Below are 6,672 nucleotides of genomic sequence, written 5' to 3' on the forward strand. Positions count from 1 at the left end.
CAGCAGTGAGGAAATCATTCAGGTGATATCAGGTAACCATATCAGCAAACGAAGACAAAGGATATATGGGTGGACAGCAGTTTATAAACCATTCTCCTTCTATTCTTAACCTTAAGCACAGGGGATTGGTTTACAATTACCTCCAGCCACTCACTAACGTGGGAAAGCATTCTGACCCATGCCCCCCTGCTAGTTGGCACATGCGCAGTAGAACTCTGGGGGTCTCATTTCTGAAGCCCCACATTTACGTCAGGAATGCCAGACAGTCTACCATTTGGAGTTCTGGCAGGAAAACCTTTGTTGAAAGGTGTTAACTGGAACACTTAAGACCTGCCCTGGTTTGGGCTTCGGATAAACAGTGAGGGTGATAAAACTCTTTGAACAGCACTTAAATCCTAGACATAGCGGCGTCCCCAGGGCCATCTGCTACCTTATGGCCCAAAAGAATCTCTTCTGGGTCTTTGTCCATACCTTAAGATACACTATTAAGCATAAAACATAAACGTATTAAAATATCCGGTTCCGTTAGGTTTAGCAGGTCCAAACTTCCCAGTTCGCATTGCCAGAACTGGGACACCATATGGTCCAAAAAGCGACTTGCTACGACCTAAGAAACCGGAGTTACACCAATGCACATTAAATCATTTTAATACAAAAATCTCCATTGAAAAAGAAATCTCAGCTTTTCACTAAATCCCCATTGAAAACAACGGGCAGCTCCGCCATAGACTTTCAATGGTAAATCGCCGCCATTGAAGTCAATGGGGGTTTTCTGCCATTGAAGTTTATGGGAAAAGTCCCGAACTTCAAGGGGGTCCATACTCCGTCGGGTTGGTCCAAGCGGGTCAAGGATGGTTCTGCAGCGATGCCGGAGCAGTGGCTACAGATACCCCAAACCCTGATCTGCTGAACCCTCCGGAACCGGAGATATGGATTCCTAAAATTCAGCATTTCTCACTTAGTCATTTTTCTGAGCCGTTTCTGCCGCCGCCGGCAAAGCCTATGGCGCGACCCGCTCTATCTGGTTCGACCCTTATCGGGGGTCCAGGATTCGGGGACCCGGTGGTGGTCGAGTGGGGGGACGCTTAGGAACTAGGGGCAAAAAGAATTTTATCCCTAGGTGCCCTAAAACAGTTTATTTCCCCGCTAATTGACGTTGAACTTGACCCAGTGATTTTAGCTCTTTTGAAGGACATTGTATCCGCTTTGCGGTTTGCGGTCTGGACGGCAGCCAACTAGGTTACCTCGAGGCATCTCCATTGAAGTCAATGAGCCCATTGACTTTCAATGGGAAACCGCCGCTCTCCCTCTCGGACGCCACCTGCTGGTCACTACAGGAAACAGGACGAAAACAGCACAAATTCCTATTGAAATGCATTGAGCCCTAATGGCGGCCAATGGGGACCTGCAAAATGGTGCCCGAAAAGGCGGGAAACTTACACAAAGAGCTATAATCATTAAAGAATTATTAACCCTTGTGCTCCCGGATGGATTCTAGTGTGTGTGTGATGCAAACACTGAGTAACCAGACATTACAATGGAACAGGGGAAAATACATTTACATGTCATAACAAGGGTTACATCACATTTCTGGACCTCAGCCCAGTTAACCCCTTGTCTCCCTGGTGCGGTCAGGGGTGGCCAAATGGGGTGCAACCCCTTTAATACCGGGCCACCCCCTCTCTCCCTCTACACCTCCCCTTCTTAATGCGTGTCCTGTGGCCCACTGGCCCTGACGGGGAGTGGGGCACTGCTGGCACCATTAATGAATTCAGTCTCAGAGGGATAGTCCTGGCGTGAAAGTCCATCAGCATTGCTGTTTTCACTACCCTTTTTGTGCTGAATGGTGAATTCAAATTCTTGCAAAGCCAAGCTCCATCTCAGCAGTTTGGCATTTTCCCCTGATACCCTCTGTAGCCAGCTCAGGGGATTGTGGTCGGTAATGACCGTGAAAGCCCTCCCATAGACATAGGGCTGGAGCTTTTTGAGTGCCCACACAATGGCCAAGCACTCCTTTTCAATGGTGGCATATGCCACCTCCCTGGGGAGCAGTTTGCGACTGAGATACACCACAGGGTGCTCTTTGCCGTCGTCCCCCACCTGGCTCAACACAGCCCCCACACCAAAGTCTGAGGCATCAGTCTGAATAAGAAAATGCTTGGTATAATCTGGGGCAGCCAGGATGGGGGCCTCAGCAAGCGCAGCTTTCAGTGCCTGGAAAGCAGTTTCACAGCAGGAGACCAGGTAATAAGCACAGGCAGTTGCTTCTTAGTCAGATCAGTCAGGGGTTTGGCCACGGCGCTGTACTGTGGGACAAATTTCCTGTAGTACCCTGCGGTGCCCAAAAAGGCCATGACCTGTTTCTTGGTTTTTGGAACAGGCCACTGAACTATGGCTTCTACCTTGGCTGGCTCTGGCTTGAAATGCCCTCCACCCACCCTGTGCCCTAAGTACAGGACTTCTGCCATACCTACCATACACTTAGTGGGTTTTAAGGTAAGCCCAGCCTCCCTGATTCTATCCAGCACCGCAGCTACATGTCCTATGTGGGATTCCCAGGAATTACTAAAGACAGCAATGTCATCTAAGTAAGCCCTGGCATAGCTCTGCATCCCTTCCAGTAACCTATTGACCAGGCGTTGGAAGGTAGCCGGGGCATTCTTCATCCCAAATGGCATCACCAAAAACTCATAGAGGCCACTTGGAGTGAAGAATGCTGACTTCTCCCTAGCCTCCAGGGTCAGGGGAATCTGCCAGTAGCCTTTGCTCAGATCCATGGTGGTCAGATACTTTGCCCCCGCGAGTTCATCTAGTAACTCATCCATGCGGGGCATGGGGTAAGCATCTGACACCGTCCCAGCGTTGAGCAACCGGTAGTCCACACAAAACCGGGTGGTTTTGTCCTTCTTAGGCACTAGGACTACTGGACTTGCCCAAGGGCTCTGGGACGGAGTAATTACCCCTAGGGTCAGCATCTCCTCAATCTCTCTCTCCATACTTGTCTTGACCTTTGCTGACACTCTATAAGCGTGCTTATGCAGAGGCTGCAGGTCCCCTGTGTGTACTGGGTGTTTGGTGAGATGTGTGGTCCCTGGCATGTCAGTGAAGAGGGCGCTATACTGAGCTAGCATGTCCCTGGCTTCTCCCTTCTGCCTAGCACTCAACTGTGCCCCGATCTCTACCTGCTCAACAGTGTTTCCTTGCTTTGCCTCCCCTAGGAGATCAGGCAGAGCATTGCTCGCCGGATCCTCCAGCAGTGGGCTACAAATGGCCATTACTGCTCCCATACTCGGTGCTCTGTATTCCTTTAACATATTAATGTGATATGTCTTGTGCCTCTCAGGCGCTACCTGTACAACATAGTTGCACTCATTCACCTTTCGGATAACCGGGTACGGTCCCGACCAGGCAGCCATCAGCTTGTTCTCCCGAGTGGGTTTGAGAACAAGCACCTGCTGTCCTGGGATGAATTCTCTGCTACGGCCTGCTGGTCATACCATTGCTTCTGCTTGGTCTGAGCAGCCCTGAGGTGGTCCTGGGCCACCCCCATAAGCATCTCTAACCGGTCTCTGAGATCTACTACATACTGGATCACTGAAGCATCAGTAGCAGTAGTCTTCCCCTCCCATCCCTCACGGAAGAGGTCCAGAGGTCCACGTACCCTGCGGCCATATAGTAGCTCGAAGGGGGAGAAGCCTGTAGATTCTTGCGGTACCTCTCGGTATGCAAACAGCAAGTGCTGCAGGTGAATCTCCCAGTCTTTCCCCTCCGCCTCTATAAAGGTCCGAAGCATCTGCTTCAGGGTACCATTAAACCTCTCACATAATCCGTTTGTTTGGGGATGGTAAGGGGTAGTGCGCTGGTGCTGTACACCGCAGGCATCCCAGAGACAATGTAACAGTTCACTCATGAACTGCGACCCCTGATCAGTTAGGATCTCACTAGGGAAACCTACCCTAGCAAAAATGTTCAGCAAAGCTGCTGCCACTGTCTTGGCACTTATGGTGCCCAGCGCTACCGCCTCAGGGTACCGGGTGGCAAAATCCACCACCGTGAGGATGTAGCACTTCCCTGACCTGCTAGGAATCATGAGGGGTCCTATCAGGTCCATCGCTACCTTCTGGAAGGGTTCCCCTATTATCGGTAGGGGTCTCAGGGGTGCCTTCACACGGTCGCCCGCCTTACCTACTCGCTGGCAGGCATCACAGGAGCGGCAGAAATCATCCGCATCCCTGGATGCCCCCGGCCAGAAATAACGCTGCAATAACCGGGCTCGCGTTCTGGTGACCCCCTGATGTCCCGCTAACGGAATAGAGTGAGCTACCCATAACAATTGCTGTCGGTACCCCTGGGGTACTACTAGCTGTCGCTTACCGGTCAATCCCTTCTCTATTCTCGGGTTCCCTTCTTCTCTGTATAGGAGTCCCTTATGCCATAGGCAGCGCTCAGTGCCCTCCCCTGCCTGAGATTCGGACGCCCGAAGTCTCACGCCGGCCAGGGTAGGGTCTGCCTTCACTGCCTCCCTAAACTGGGCTCCTAAATCTGCCCCCCCCCAGTCATGTCATTGTCAGGGGAAGGGGACACGGTAAGGGGGAACAGTAAGTCAGCCTGTGGTTGCAACTGATCCTGGCTTACCTCCCTGGGCTCCTCTGTGCCCTCCGCTAACGTTGGTCCCAAAGGCTGGGGGACTGGGGTGGCCACCGCCGACATTGCCGCGGTCTGGCTCTGGGTAACCGCCGCCACTGCAGCGGGCTGGGGCACACGGTCGTAGGTGCAGGTCATCGGTCCCAGGTCATTGCCCAAAAGAATTTCAGCATCCAAACCTGGTAAAACCCCCACCTCCCGCACACCCTTGCCCACCCCCCAATCCAAAAAAATGCGGGCCACCTGCAGGAAACGTGGCTCTCCGTCAGCCACAGTGATCTGTATCCCAGGGCCTGGGATCAATTCCTCTGGCCGGACCATATCAGGTCGGACCAGGGTCACTGCAGCTCCTGAATCAAGTAAGCCAACTGCTTGCCGGTCACCGACTGTGACCGGGGTGAGATGCTTGCTCCTGCCGTCCGTCTGCTGCAGGTCTGCGCTGTGATGTCCTCCGCTCCTGGCTGTAGGCACTGAAGAAACCGGGGTAGGGGTGACATGGGACGTCTCGCTGGGAGTTGTTTCCATGACCGGTCCTGGTTCTTTGGTGGAAGCCACCCGCACGCGGGCTACCGGCTTTGCAGCTGGGGTGCGTTGCCCTCGATAGGGTCCGTTGGAACGCAGGGGTTCCGGGCAATCTGGTCTGATGTGACCAGTGCTGTTGCAATTGTAGCACCGGCGCTCATGCCGGAGCTCTCCCGCCTTCTGTGACCCGCTGCCCGCAGGCGGCTTTTGGGTCCACTGGGGGGTACTCACAGCTTTCTTGGCCGGCGCCGGTGGGGTTACCGCTTTGGCTGGTACCTTGGCGGTCATCTGGGACCGGCTGACCACATAGTCATCTGCCATCCTCGCCGCCTCGGTGTAGGTCTTGGGCTTTTTATCATACACAAAAGCCCTCACCGCCGGCGGGCACTGCTGCATGAGCTGCTCCTGAAAGATGAGGTCCAGCAGGCGTTGGTAAGTCTTGGTCTCAGAGCCCTCCACCCAGTGTAACCCATACAAAGCCATGCGGGTCACATAAGTGACATAGGTCTCCTGAGGGTGCCTCTCCTCCAGCCGGAACTTACCCCGGTAAGCTTCAGGGGTAAAACCATGCTGAAACAGCAAAAGTTCTTTCAGGTGGTCATAGTCATCAGCAAACTCCTCTGTAAGCGCCATCAAAGTCTGTTTAGCCAAGCTGGAAGTAGCGGGTCCAGGCGTGCAACCCTATGCTGGGGAAGCACCCCGTACCGCCGGCACTGCGTTTCAAAGTTCCTTAGAAACATGTCAATCCGATCAGTGCCCTCCACATACTTGGTGAGACTGTGCTTGTCCAGTTGGAGTCCATCTCTGGGGGGTCGGACCGGGGGGCAATAAGCGGGTCTGTTCATTGCCATAGAGATAAACGTTAGGGTTAGGGTTAGGGTTATAGGGGAATACGAAAATTTAGGAATGTGACTCATTTGGGTACTAACCAATCAGAGAAGAGTTAGGGTTGAAAGTTAGGGTTGAAAGTTAGGGTTGAAAGTTAGGGTTGAAAGTTAGGGTTGAAAGTTAGGGTTGACACTTAGGATTATTTTTCTATTTTTGTTTGGCCCAGGGTTATAGGGGAATACGAAAATTTAGGTATGTGACTCATTTGGGTACTAACCAATCAGAGAAGAGTTAGGGTTAAAAGTTAGGGTTGAAAGTTAGGGTTGACAGTTAGGATTATTTTTCTATTTTTGTTTGGCCCAGGGTTATAGGGGAATACGAAAATTTAGGTATGTGACTCATTTGGGTACTAACCAATCAGAGAAGAGTTAGGGTTGAAAGTTAGGGTTGAAAGTTAGGGTTGAAAGTTAGGGTTGACACTTAGGATTATTTTTCTATTTTTGTTTGGCCCAGGGTTATAGGGGAATACGAAAATTTAGGTATGTGACTCATTTGGGTACTAACCAATCAGAGAAGAGTTAGGGTTGAAAGTTAGGGTTGAAAGTTAGGGTTGAAAGTTAGGGTTGACACTTAGGATTATTTTTCTATTTTTGTTTGGCCCAGGGTTATAGGGGAATA

This window comes from Ascaphus truei, unplaced genomic scaffold, assembly GCF_040206685.1.
Source record: "Ascaphus truei isolate aAscTru1 unplaced genomic scaffold, aAscTru1.hap1 HAP1_SCAFFOLD_1331, whole genome shotgun sequence".
Lineage (NCBI taxonomy): Eukaryota > Metazoa > Chordata > Amphibia > Anura > Ascaphidae > Ascaphus > Ascaphus truei.